Source organism: Poeciliopsis prolifica, unplaced genomic scaffold (assembly GCF_027474105.1).
Source record: "Poeciliopsis prolifica strain line A6 unplaced genomic scaffold, Auburn_PproV2 SCAFFOLD207, whole genome shotgun sequence".
NCBI classification, from domain to species: domain Eukaryota; kingdom Metazoa; phylum Chordata; class Actinopteri; order Cyprinodontiformes; family Poeciliidae; genus Poeciliopsis; species Poeciliopsis prolifica.
The window spans coordinates 24,778-38,701 of NW_026562582.1; the positions used below are offsets into that span (position 1 = coordinate 24,778).

General features: G+C 50.2%; 1 pseudogene; it reads right to left on the bottom strand.

Moving 5' to 3' along the window:
- LOC129356903 (histone-lysine N-methyltransferase 2C-like) overlaps positions 1–13,924 on the bottom strand; it is a 50,258-nt pseudogene that overhangs the window by 12,981 nt on the left and 23,353 nt on the right.

Sequence of the window (13,924 nt, forward strand, 5' to 3'; positions counted from 1 at the left end):
GTTCGACATGTGCAATAGGTGATTCATTTAAGAGAGGGTTTAAAATAAACATTAAACATGACACCAGGTTAAGGTGCATTAATAGCACCGGGAACACATCCAAGATGGTTGGTACAAGAATCTTATTTGCAACACATCACTGTTGATCTGGTTGTGTCACCATGATTGGAGGCTTGAAACATGATTTTATGATGTTGGTTTGTGATTATGGTCAGTATGTCCAGCATCTCAGGTCTCCTAAACCCTATGATCTCACATACAATTTCTCCAAGAAGAGCAGAATCTGTCTCAGCAACATAGCGGTCTGAGACGAAACAAGCTAAAATTAAAGCCCAACACTGCTGGGTCAAAGTTTTTATTAATGCAGACTCTTGTGACTATCCAACTAAAATCTGTCAAAAATACAGAATAAAAATTGATGAGACTTGAAGTCAGAAATACCTGTTCATCTCCAACATCCCAAGCCAAGAGGAACATGTAGGAACAGACATGTTCCTCATTCCCAACTTGTGTTCCCCTAAATGTGATATAAAGATGCTGTGAGCTCTGGCAGGAAGAGGAACTTCATGGGATGGATTTTCTTAAATTGTGTAATAAGAGACAAACGTTTTTATATTTTCCGTGCAAAATCAAATTTTTATCCATGAATGAAAATATGAGCAGGAGGATTAATAAGCAGTTAATAAGGATTAACAAGTCAGCTGTGGGTTAATTGATCTTCAGCTCTAGAGAGGACTTGGCTCCTGACCTGGAGTCAGAACCAGTGGAACAACTGGACCAATGACGGAAATGTTCTGGAATGAATATCCATCCGTCTGAAGGTCGATTTCTATAGATCTTTTAGGGTAGGGTTATCAACTGCACAGTAATAAAAGAGGAAGTTCCTCATGGATCTGTCTAAACAGGTTCTAGAGACAGGGCAACCATTTCAAAACAGGGATCCAGAGCCATTAACAGGTTCTTATAATTGATTTAAATAAATGTGTCTCTGCCACGTTGAGTATGTGGATCCCCTGGGGTTGTTGTGGGAGAGGAAAATGTTGAAACTTCTCACAGTGACTGATAAACAGATAGAGTTAAAGGCTCCATGCAACAGATCCTGGAGGGGAAATGTCAGACATCCTTCCTCAACAAGGAGGCCTCTTGATTCTCTCCTTTGGGGTGAAGAAGTAGCAGCATTATGTCCAGGAAGGGAGCAGAAATGCTACTGCTGAGCCAACAAAACATGTCTGCTCTAACCGGTGGGTTTTTTTTAAAACAGCAGGGTGTTATAGGTCTATAACTGGGCTACAAAAAATATTTGGACATTGTCTGTTTTTTCAACTGTTTTGCACCACAGAATCCAAATATGATATTTTTTTTCTAAATCAGGTCAGGTTTTTTTCCTAATTGATTTTTAGAAATCCAACCTCCTGACTTAATTGATTACTTTTGAGACATTATCCATTCATATATGTTTATGTTTCTCATCTAAAAAAAGGTTTCAGGAGGAAAAAAAATGTATCTCACATAAATTAATGATACAAACTTGGATGAATGTAAATTTTTGAATCAATACTGGGTTAGGGTAAGTATGTGTAAATTGAACATTTATGTTCTCCATCTGTTATGTTCTGGTGGAATCTCTCCTCCTGCTCATCACGCATTGGTACCAGATTCTCAGGAAACCGATCCATATGTGAAAACAAGTCATACATTTTGATGCTCATGTTGCATCAGGTCACACACATAATTCAGGAAGTTGAACGGATTGAGCCTAACCAATGTGATTTTTTATTTCAGCATATCAAAATTACCCTAAAACAGTTACCCCAGATAATTTTTGGCTGTTGACCTGTGTAATCTGAGGATGGCAGCTGGATAAGAGGTAAGTGGTTTTGGCTGGAAATGTGTGCAGTCCATGATTACATGGAGATGAATTAGACTGTGACAGTATGGTTTCAATATAGCCTGGTAGTTAGCACACATTTCCAGAACCAAAAATTGTCCTTGAGTCAGATCAGCTTCCCACTATCATGGTCCACATGAGCACTGCAGTTCTCCAGGAACAGCAGGATCTCCAAAACGCTGGCCCATCCTTTCTCTAGCTCTATCATATGGAAACACCCATAGAAAATAATGATCAGATCCACTGATTTGTGTCCTGATTCTCACTGATGAAGCTGGGTCCAAAGCTGGGGGGGTTGCGGCGCACTAGTTGAGGAGTTAACTTCCCGTCCTGACAGAAAGAAAGATTTGTTTAGAGGCCAAACTACTTGGATAAAAATGCTTGGACCTGCTGAGTCGTTGCCTGTGTACCTGTCCTGGTAGGTGAGGAGTGGGAGGAGTTAACTCGGGACCCTGGGGCTCCTGGACTCTGCTGGAACCTGTGATTACAGAGAACACAATCAGAACCATGGTTTACAGAATCCGAACCTCGGAAAGTTCAGATGCGATCATTCAGTACCTGTTGATGACCATAGGGTTCAGGCCCAGGGGTCCCTGACTCATCACCCTGTTAATACCTTTCAGAGCCTGCATCTTAGCCTTCATGATTGGGTCAGAGATGGACTCAAAATCTGCAAAACACAGAACCAGCTTGAGTGATGAAGACTCAAAGCCTAAAGACATAGCTCCTGATAGTACCAAGACTGTCAAGATAGCAATCATGTGACAGAACTAAATGGCTCTCTGATCAGACTCTGCTTCTCATTCTGATTGGATCAGTAGGTGTAGAAGACCTCAGAGAGTTCTGATTTTCTGGCCTGTCACAGCTTTGTGGCCTGAAAGGGTTTTGATCTTACCCATGTCGGAGATTCCAGACTCTGAGCCAGACTTATGTTGGATCAGGGCCTGCATCTGTTTCTGCTGCTGCTGCTCCTGTCGCTCCTGGTCCAGAAGCTCCTGCAGGAGGAGTGGCTGCTCCTCCAGCAGCAGAGGCCTGGACTTGTTCTGGTTCTGGAGGGAGACCTGGTTCTCAGAAAAGGTGACCGAGCTCATGCTCTGAGTTTCAGTGCCTGAATGAGGAGGATGGTTCTGGGGGTTTAAAAGAAGTCGAGGCTGAAGAGGTTGAGTTGATGGAGATTGAGGCATGGTGGGGGCACCCTGAGGAGCAGGACCAGCAGGAATTGGTTTGGGTTGGTGCGGATCCAAATGATCTCTGGTGGAAAACAGATGAGTCCCCTGGGGACAGAGAAGATACACATTAGACATATGCTGCAAAGCTGAAGAGGTAGGGGTGGTCACTGGGTTTACCTGGAGTTATTAGAGGGTGGACAGTGGACAAAGCCTGAACTGGGACTGGACAGGAAACCAAACTAGAGTCCTCCAGTTTCTCCTATGGAGAGTTAAAGGTAGAAATCATTTATCAGTTCTGTGATTGGTTCAGCATGATAAAGCAATCAATGACCTACCTTGTTTAGAAGGGTAGAGTGAGCTCCTTCAGGTCTGTTTGAGGAGTGACCTTCAGTCATCTGAGATTCCTTCAATTCCTGTTTTGGCTCTCCCAGAAGGTGGGCAGGGCTTCCCATTTTCCTGGCAGGTCGGCTCCCCTCCCGATCCTCTACTGGCTCCCCAAGGTCCAGCTCCTCGTTGAACATGTCTTTTTTGTCCTCCAAATTGAGCTCTGGGTCAGCATAGGCAATCAGGTCGAACTTCCCTGTCAGCAGAAAGTCATCCAGGTGCAGATCGTTCGAACCTAGGTCCAGATCTTCTTTACCTGCGACAGAACCAACGAGTGTGAATATTGACTTGAGAGTGGTTCTGGGAAACTTATGGCAGCCTGTGGTCTTCCTACCATCCTCTGGGTCCAGATTCAGATTCAGGTCCACCAGGTCCTTGACCTCCACGTCCTCCAGATCCTTTACAGCAGAGTCCTCTCCCTCTAAGTGCTCCTCAATCCCCTCAGATCCTGGGAGAGCAGAACCCAGGTGCTGCTGCTGCCCCAGCCTTGCCTCCCCCATTTTGACTGGACCTGGCGCAGTGGACTGGGAGGGGTCTCTGGTGGGTGTGGCTTCCTGTAGCCCCAAAGGCATCGGTGGGGAAAAGGGCAGCCTCAGACGGTTCTCTGGGGGGCGGTGTCGGAGCTCGATGTAGGGCATAACGCCATGCTGCTGAGGAGGAGGAGGAGGAGGCCGCTGGACGATGAGTTGGGGAACACCTGTGGAAGCAAACGCAGGGAAACATGGCTTTAACACTTACAGGACTTGAACAGGGCCCTATTCATTCGGCAGTTCAGACCTGGCACCATGTGTGTTGATGAGTTGTGGGGCATCAATGACCGAATGCTGGTGAACTCTGCTGGCACAGGCCTCCTCATTTGGACCAGGTTCCCCTCCATGGAGCCAAGCCCCACAGCAGGACCAAGGGATGGACGTGCTGAAGGGTCCTGTAGGGCTGCAGGGACTCCATGAGGAACACCAAACCTGGAAAGAGGGACACCAACTGTGACAGGAACAGATCTGAAAGTTGTAGGTCTGCTTCTCACTTTTTCTACCTGACAGCTGGTCCTCTCAGAGGTTCTGTCTGGGGAGGGAACCCTCACTGGGAGGAAAGTCACTCATCTCCTCGCCTGGAAGACATCCTGTAAACCCAGTAGTCAGAGGTCTCACTGTACCAGGGTACGGCGGAGGAGGGCGTTCAAATGGGTCTGGAGGAGGGGCGCTGGAAGAGTCCTCAGCAGACCAGCTGTGAAGAGCGTCACTTGAACCAACCGGTCCTGAGGGGGGTTCCAGCAAACTTTTCTCCTGGCGTAAGGCAATCTTTTGGTGCTGCTGCCGGAGGATATGCTGCCGGAGCCACAGGCGCTATATGGGACAACCAGAGAAACATCAGAAATCCAAAGGTTAAGATACTCGACCCGGCAGCTGCCTGGGAATTGGGGGGGTATGGGTCTACCTCGCCTGGCGGATTATTACCTGTCGGCCCAGATTAGACCTTTGGTGTGCTGGTGTAATCCAGCCTATAAATGGAAGGACATTGAGCTTTGTTTGCTGCACTTCCCTATACAGTCTGTTTTGGGATGTCTGGACGGCTTGCCCCAGGTGTACCAATTACAAAATCTGTGTCTGAGTCTCTCCTTGAAGAAGTGGGCAGGAGTGGTTAAAAAGTTCAATCTTCACAGACGGATAGGAGTATTGAGTTGGCTTCCGTAAAACCCGCGTTTCCTCCCACCATCAATAGACTCAAATATAGAAGATGGGCGAATTACTGCATTCTGTAATATAATTAAAAATGGGCAGCTAGTAAAATTTGAGGATCTGTGTCGGATTTATGAGGTGGGGAGTGAAGATTTCTACCGTTATTTGCAGGTCCAAAGTTTCTTTACGAAGGAAATAAAAATCCCTGATTCGGATGCAGAGCCAGGAATAGAACAAATTTTTATGGATTAATATGCTGGTAGAAAAACAAACGGCATCATTGGCAAATATTACAGAAACTTAATATCTATGAATGAGAAGTCAGCTGATGCAATAATTTCACCTGAGGCCTGCATGCAGATTTGGAGGAACTCTCTGTGCACCACAAATTCTTCACATGGCGCCATTTCTGCATTTTTATTGCGCCAAAGCAGAGATGGAAGCTGGTTGGCTCCCAGTCCTCGTGCTGGAGGGGGTGTGGTGTGGTCACTGCGGGCTGAAAGCAGCGACCACACCGGGACTGTCCAGAGTTGAAGACCTTCTGGAAGGACGTTAATGGAGTAATATATGGAATTATGGGTATAACCTTAGATTAGTCATTTCCTGCTATGTACCATGGAATACTTCCTGAGGGACTCAGAGATGGGGACACGTACCTGTTGAAGATATTTCTGATCGCAAGCAAGAAAGCGATGACTAAATGTTGGCTCCAGTCTAAACCTCCACCCTGAAGCTTCTGGTGAATATTATAAACCTGATCCACGATATGGAAATGTTGACTTTTACAATACGGCTCAGGAAGGAGAAGGGACAGAAACTTTGAGAAAGATGGGAATATTTTAATATCAAAGGCTTTAACAGTTCATTTCTGTTCCTCCACGTCATTCGAACAGAAAGCTGGGAGCTTTTATCTGTTTACTTTGAAATGTCTGTAAAAGTGGAATCGTCATCAGTATGAATGCTGCCACCTGCACAAGCCCTCAAGTTTGATTGTGAATATCTGTATGTTTAAAAACGAATAAAAAAAAGTTAAAAAACAAAAAGAAATCCAAAGGTGACCACAATGACAAAGATCTCCCCCACCTGTTGTAGTTTCTCCTCAGAGTCTCCAAGCTGAGGCAGCATGCCCCTCCCTCTGTCCAGAGAGGACAGGTCACCGGTTCCTGACTTCTCCATCATTGGCATGCTGGTTGTTACGAGACCCTTGTCCAGAGCATCCTGACCTGTTGCATGGACTACTCCCTTCTCAGGTGTCACAGGATGCTTTGGGGTCTGGCTGCTACAGGTTCTGGGCAACGACTCTTGTCTGCTTCCAGTAGACTGTTGAAGCTGTACAGAGAAGAGGCAATGAGGAAATATGATGGTTCCCTGGTTGTCTTTTAGCTCCAACTGGCAACAGAAAACCTGACTGAACACTGAGGTGATTCGACCACACAGGTGTTTAGGAACACGGACGTGTCCACAGGACGTGTCCACAGGACATGTCCAGTCCTCGAGGAATAGAGTTGAAGATTCAAGTTCAACGTCACAGTGAAACAGAGGCAGAGGCAAAAAATTTGAATTTATAAAGTACAATACAAGTATTGTGTCAAAAGTGCTTCACACTACATCTAGTCATTCATACACTGATGGTGATGAGCTATTGGATAGCAGCCACAACTGCCACGGGGTATTCTGGCAGAGATGAGGCTGCCGTGTGCAGACGGCACCGGCCCTCTCTGGTCTGGTTGTTTGTGACCAGACCAGAAATCAAGCTAGCATGCAAACTAAAACAACTGAACCGAGACCCCATAGTCCATCTGGTCTTGGTAGGGTTCCACACAACCTCTAAAGCGGTTAGAGTTAGGGATTGTGAAGAAGTTTTACTCGTATTAAATGATGTTCCTTTATGTATCATATAAATGTAATGTTTTTTTGTATCAAGGTGTTTTCTGTGCATCTGGAAACGGTGAACAAACTAATGAAACATGATGTGTCTACTGCAGTAAGTTTCCCAGGGTTGCTGAACTTCCCAGACAGTTATTTGGGAACTGGCTGTTTTTTCCCGTGCCCTTCTCTGCATGGAGACAGAGTGTTTAGTTTTCACATCCCGTAGACATTACAGTGAATGAGCATACAAGGTTCCGTATGTTTTCCTTTGTTTCTTTTGTTTGGTCTTCGAAGATTGAGTCTCCGCCTCGGTAGTAAAGAGAGATGAATAAAGTAACTATGCAACTCTCTGGGTTCCTCAGAGCGGATCCTAAAAAAAAACCCATTACATTTATATGACACATAAAGGAACATCATTTAATACGAATAAAACTTCTTCACAGGATCATGGTGTGACCACACCGTGATCCAACACACCTAGCAGGTAGGAGCTAAAAGCCTGAGCTGAACCCTTCCTGTTTACATTGCATTATGGGATGCGGTTAGCACCTTTAGGTAGAGATGGACACCCTTTTGTGATCCTAGTTTTCTGCTGCTGGTCTAAGAAAAGTTTGGTTCACATTTCAGCTGCTTCCCAGATAAAATCTGAAGAACATATTTATGAACTTTGTGTTTTTGCTGCATGACGTCTGAAGATGACAGACGTGTCACATCCAGAAAGACAAGAACATTGATTTAGATTTGGTTCTCCGGACACAGAGCTGTATCTGCACAAAGAAGCTAGAGAGGTTGTTACCTTGGGGGCTGCAGGGTTGAAGGCCCCTATCTCCGCCATCAGTCCAGGACCCCGAGGAGAGGAAGCTAACACTGCAGGCGGGGCAGTCAGGCTCTCTGCTAGGGTCTTCTGAGCCCGGAGGGCAGAGGGCTGCTGCAGGTACGGCTCATGAGAGGGGCGAGGCGTCCCCATAGACTGGGGAACAAATCGACGCTTCGCTGAGACCCCGGGGACCGTGGGAACCGTTCCGAGGAGCGGGGCGTTCCTGGATTGGAGGGATAGGAATCCAGGCTGGACGGCGACAGCTGACTGACCGGGTCTCCTCTGACCCGCTCAGTCGAGGGCATTGAGAGGTAACCGCAGTCAGAGTGAGGTGTGGCGTTCCGGGGGTCTGAGGGTCCCTGAAGGGTCAGGGGAGGGCCGTGAACCTGGGGTGTCCCCCAGCTGAGGTGTCCCTGGGGCATAAGGGCTGCGGTGGGGGGAGCCCAGACCTGACACCGGGCTGTTGGGGAACCCAAGATCTCTTCTTCCTGTTGCCTCCTGGTGGGGGGGCATGGGGGCTTTAAACACTCCACCCTGCATCGTCAGGCTTGTCCTCTGGCTGGAGTCCGGCGCCCGGACGGGTCTGAGAGATTGGTCGGGGGGGGAACCAGAGGAGGGGATCACCATGCCAGCCCGACTTGGTGGCAAACCTGCAAGGATAGAGTATGTTAGGAGAAGAATGGGGGAGGGCTGAGAGGAGCAAAGAGGAGGACACAGGGTGGAGGACCTACCGGAGGCAGACAGGTCGGGGGAGAGTGTAGGGGAGCCATCGTGAGCGGGGGAGACGCTGAGGAAGCCGAGGCGCTGCTGCTGAGGATGACGGGGACCTGCTACTTTACCATATGGGTCCCAGGGTGAGGATGGCCGGGAGGAGGGGGAGGAGAACATCTGGGGGAAGATGGCGGCTGGTGGAGGGGCGAGGAGGCCAAAGGGGAATGAGGGAGTGAAGAGAACCCAGAGGGAGCAGGGACTTGAGGTCTGAGGAAGACATCATCCAGTGTCCCTGCATCCTGCGGGAGGTTCTGTCTGCTCTGCGTGGTGTTGCCCCCGGCGACCTGCTGGTGGGCGGGGCCTTCTGGGGACAGGCCCGACTGGCGGAGCTGCTGCTGCCGCTGCTCGTTCTTCACCTGCTCCAGCTTCTGGCTTGCCTCCATCTTGGCCAGCTGCTTGCTCTTCTGCCGCATCATCTGAGTTGAACAGCAACCAATGAGAGACTTCTTCCTCAGCAAGCCCCACCCACCCATCAGAGAAGCACACGATGCTCACCTGTCTCAACTTCCACTCCTGCTCCTGTTCTGATTCCCTGGGCCTCAGTGGATCTCTGCAGCTGGCCTCCGTCTCCATGGCATGGGGTCATACACCCCCTGGGGCGGCGGTGGCGGCGGCGGCTGCAGTGACTCATTAGACAGCTGCACCTTGTTGATGCGCTGGGCTGCCCGGTTGTCCCGAGCTTTTTGCTGTAGAAGCACAATCGGGTGTGAAACTGTTTCCTCTGGACCCATCAGAAGGAGGAGCAGAAACTCACCACGAAGGGTGCTCTGTCCTGGGAGCTGGCCTTCCTCCACAGCTTGGTGATCTGCTTCACTCTAGTGGACCAATCTGAGAACAAACGCTCATTGTGATACCTGAGCCCTACCTGGGAACACTGGGTTGACTGAGTGTATCTGTGTGTACCAGGGTACTGCTGCTTCAGCTGAGGGAAGTTGGTGTTGCAGTAAAGAACTGGAGCCACGGTCGCCAGCTCTCCCAGACTCTCCTCCTTCTCCCACTTCAGCGTCCCTCTCTGAGCTGTCGACATCACATCCTGCTCCCCTTCTACAGCTGATGGTCGATTGGCTGAAGCAGAGGAGGGGGCGGGGCCCTCAGAAGGCAAGCTGAAGCCAAGCAGACGGCTGCCTCCACTGGGAGCGTTGGGGAGGGGAGGAACGGCAGCCACCAGGCCATTCATCACCGGCAGCCGAGAACACACTGCTGACAGAGAACACCTCTACGGTCACCTGTCAGGGTCACCAGTGAGATTCCACGGTTGTGTGTGGGAAGAGTCGTACCTGAGCCGTGGGTCTTGCTGGGCTCTGGCTCCCTGCTGCTGTTTGGACTCAGAACGGCAGTGAAGACCTCCTCCACGTCCTTCCCCTCCAGTTCTGCGTACACAGGTGTATAGGTTATCATGGAACCATGGCAGTGTCCTGACAGGTGAGAAGATTCTCCCACTCTTACCTGGGATCTTGTAGAGTCTGCTCAGGATACCTCCTGCAACAGGAACAGGAAGCTGTGAGATTGTTCCATCGTGCAATGGAACAATCTCTGTCTGCTGTCACTCTGCTACACTCACCGTCTGTTACCATCTGGTCCAGTTCAGGGCTCAAGATGGCGTCCAAGGCTCCTCCCGCTCCATTCTTTGGCAACGCCCATAAGCTCCAGGGGTGTCTGATGACAGGGGGGCTTGGTCGGCCGCCGAGGTGATATCCAAGCCGGCTGGAAGAGAGAGACACACGAATAGGTGAAACAACTCAAGGGACGAGTGAGGGGTGGGAGAGGAGGAGGACCAAACTGGTAAATCTGCAGGAGAAGAAATGATCATCTATCAATCTGAGGTCAAACAGAGTTAGAGAGATGGTTCGCCAGAGCTGAGCAGGAGGAAGAGGAAGTCCAGTCTTACCAAAGGGAGACGGAGAACGCTCCACCTGGAACTGACCTGAAGCTAAACACACACAGGCATCATGTGAAAGTCTCTCTCACACACACAGCTGTGATCATGAGGATGATGGTGGTGTGTCCTTACCTGTGTGTCCTGTTCCCAGGATGTGAGGGTCTGTTTTCAGGACATCAGAAAGATCCAGCAGCACTTCCTCTGACACAGCTGAATGGCAACACACACACACACACACACACACACACACACACAAAATACCTGATCATGTGACTTGATGGATGTTCCCAGTCTGAAACTGATTCCAGAACCATTCTGGATTAAACTGCTGCAGTTACAGTCTGAAGCCAGCAGAGGGCACCCTCACACAGACTAACTGACCTTAAAGGAATCCATGATCAATTGGAACAGACTTTATTGAAGAAATATTTATTTTAGTTGTAAAAAAAAAATGTGGTAATGACTCTGAAGGTTGTTGCGTTTTCATAATTGTTAAATATTGTCATGTTGCAAGGCATTGTGGGTAAATGACGACTTTAGGTTCGACTGCACTGGCTCCGTATCACAAACACCAATTTTTTAGTTAATAGGAAAATAACAACATATTTAATCCAACATGTTCAACTAATCTTTAACCCCTTTAATCCCAGCAGCTGAAGGAGAACATGACCAGAAGCTCAGGAAACATGGCGGAACTGTTAGGATTAAGAGAACGTAAAATACAAAACAGAAATGAAAACTTACGCAGCACTCCCTGTTTCCTGCTGGATGCTACTGTCCCAGGAGCCTGGACAGAGGAGGCGGGGCAAGGTGCTCTGAGGGGCGGGGCCTTGGGGACACTCACTGCCGATCCTGATTGGCTGGCACCTGAGGTCACCGTCCTCTGCCTTCTGTCAATCTGTCGGCTACGGTCAAGCAGATCCCGGCCAAAGAAAGCCTCCTGTATGGAGGCGGCCAATCAGCAGAGAGCGGGCTGGCGAAGCTTCACGCCCAGGTGAAAGCATTACCTGAAGGTACGATGGGAACGCCTCCTCCAGCTTGGTCTTCTTCTTCCTGTATCTCTTCTTAACTTTCTCCATTGCCTGGTCAGCAGCAGACATAATTTCCATGGAAACATCAGTTTCCAACACACCTAGGAGGAAACCGAGGATCAGACTCTGACATTACATTCTGTCAATAACTCATGAGCTCAGGTGACTCACCTGGATCTCGACTCGGGTTCATCTCTGTTGAGTCCTTCCTGCAGAGTCCGGCTTTTCCCCCACGCTGACGGACCATGAAGCCCCCGATACCTGGGGGTGACCAGAAATCAGAGAGGGGAAGACCGGAGGAGAAAGAGGGGGAGACCGGAGGAGAAAGAGGGGAAGACCGGAGGAGAAAGAGGGGGAGACCGAAGGAGAAAGAGGGGGAGACCGAAGGAGAAAGAGGGGGAGACCGAAGGAGAAAGAGGGGGAGACCGAAGGAGAAAGAGGGGGAGACCGGAGGAGAAAGAGGGGGAGACCGAAGGAGAAAGAGGGGAAGACCGGAGGAGAAAGAGGGGAAGACCGAAAGAGAAAGAGGGGGAGACCGAAGGAGAAAGAGGGGAAGACCGAAGGAGAAAGAGGGGAAGACCGAAGGAGAAAGAGGGGGAGACCGGAGGAGAAAGAGGGGGAGACCGAAGGAGAAAGAGGGGAAGACCGGAGGAGAAAGAGAGGGAGACCGGAGGAGAAAGAGGGGAAGACCGGAGGAGAAAGAGGGGGAGACCGAAGGAGAAAGAGGGGGAGACCAGAGGAGAAAGAGGGGAAGACCGAAGGAGAAAGAGGGGAAGACCGGAGGAGAAAGAGGGGGAGACCGGAGGAGAAAGAGGGGAAGACCGGAGGAGAAAGAGGGGAGACCGAAGGAGAAAGAGGGGAGACCAGAGGAGAAAGAGGGGAAGACCGAAGGAGAAAGAGGGGAAGACCAGAGGAGAAAGAGGGGAAGACCGGAGGAGAAAGAGGGGAAGACCGAAGAGAAAGAGGGGGAGACCAGAGGAGAAAGAGGGGAAGACCGAAAGAGAAAGAGGGGGAGACCGAAGGAGAAAGAGGGGGAGACCGAAAGAGAAAGAGGGGGAGACCGGAGGAGAAAGAGGGGAAGACCGAAAGAGAAAGAGGGGGAGACCGGAGGAGAAAGAGGGGAGACCGGAGGAGAAAGAGGGGAGACCGAAGGAGAAAGAGGGGGAGACCGGAGGAGAAAGAGGGGAAGACCGAAGGAGAAAGAGGGGGAGACCGAAGGAGAAAGAGGGGGAGACCGGAGGAGAAAGAGGGGGAGACCGAAGGAGAAAGAGGGGGAGACCGGAGGAGAAAGAGGGGAAGACCGGAGGAGAAAGAGGGGAAGACCGAAGAGAAAGAGGGGGAGACCGGAGGAGAAAGAGGGGGGAGACCGAAGGAGAAAGAGGGGAAGACCGAGGAGAAAGAGGGGAAGACCAGAGGAGAAAGAGGGGGAGACCGAAGGAGAAAGGGGGAGACCGGAGGAGAAAGAGGGGAAGACCGGAGGAGAAAGGGGAAGACCGAAAGAGAAAGAGGGGGAGACCGGAGGAGAAAGAGGGGGAGACCGGAGGAGAAAGAGGGGGAGACCAGAGGAGAAAGAGGGGGACACCGGAGGAGAAAGAGGGGAAGACCGGAGGAGAAAGAGGGGGAGACCAGAGGAGAAAGAGGGGAAGACCGGAGGAGAAAGAGGGGAAGACCGGAGGAGAAAGAGGGGGAGACCGAAGGAGAAAGAGGGGGAGACCAGAGGAGAAAGAGGGGGAGACCAGAGGAGAAAGAGGGGGAGACCGAAGGAGAAAGAGGGGGAGACCGGAGGAGAAAGAGGGGGAGACCGGAGGAGAAAGAGGGGAAGACCGAAGGAGAAAGAGGGGGAGACCAGAGGAGAAAGAGGGGAGACCGAAGGAGAAAGAGGGGGAGACCAGAGGAGAAAGAGGGGAGACCGAAGGAGAAAGAGGGGGAGACCAGAGGAGAAAGAGGGGGAGACCAGAGGAGAAAGAGGGGGAGACCAGAGGAGAAAGAGGGGAAGACCGAAGGAGAAAGAGGGGAAGACCGAAGGAGAAAGAGGGGAAGACCGGAGGAGAAAGAGGGGAAGACCGAAGAGAAAGAGGGGGAGACCGGAGGAGAAAGAGGGGAAGACCGGAGGAGAAAGAGGGGGAGACCGGAGGAGAAAGAGGGGGAGACCGAAGGAGAAAGAGGGGAAGACCGAAAGAGAAAGAGGGGGAGACCGAAGGAGAAAGAGGGGAAGACCGAAAGAGAAAGAGGGGGAGACCGGAGGTTAGAACCCAGCTTCCAATTGTCCGGGATTTCCCATACAAATGCATGGCTTCTTATACCTAATGGCCAGGAATATCTATCATGGCCATTATATTAATGTTGTCATATGGGATAAAGTGGGACAAACAGCAGGCTGTCTAACCACTGAATGACAGCATCATTTTGACTTTTACTGACTGATCTCTTCACCAGTCTT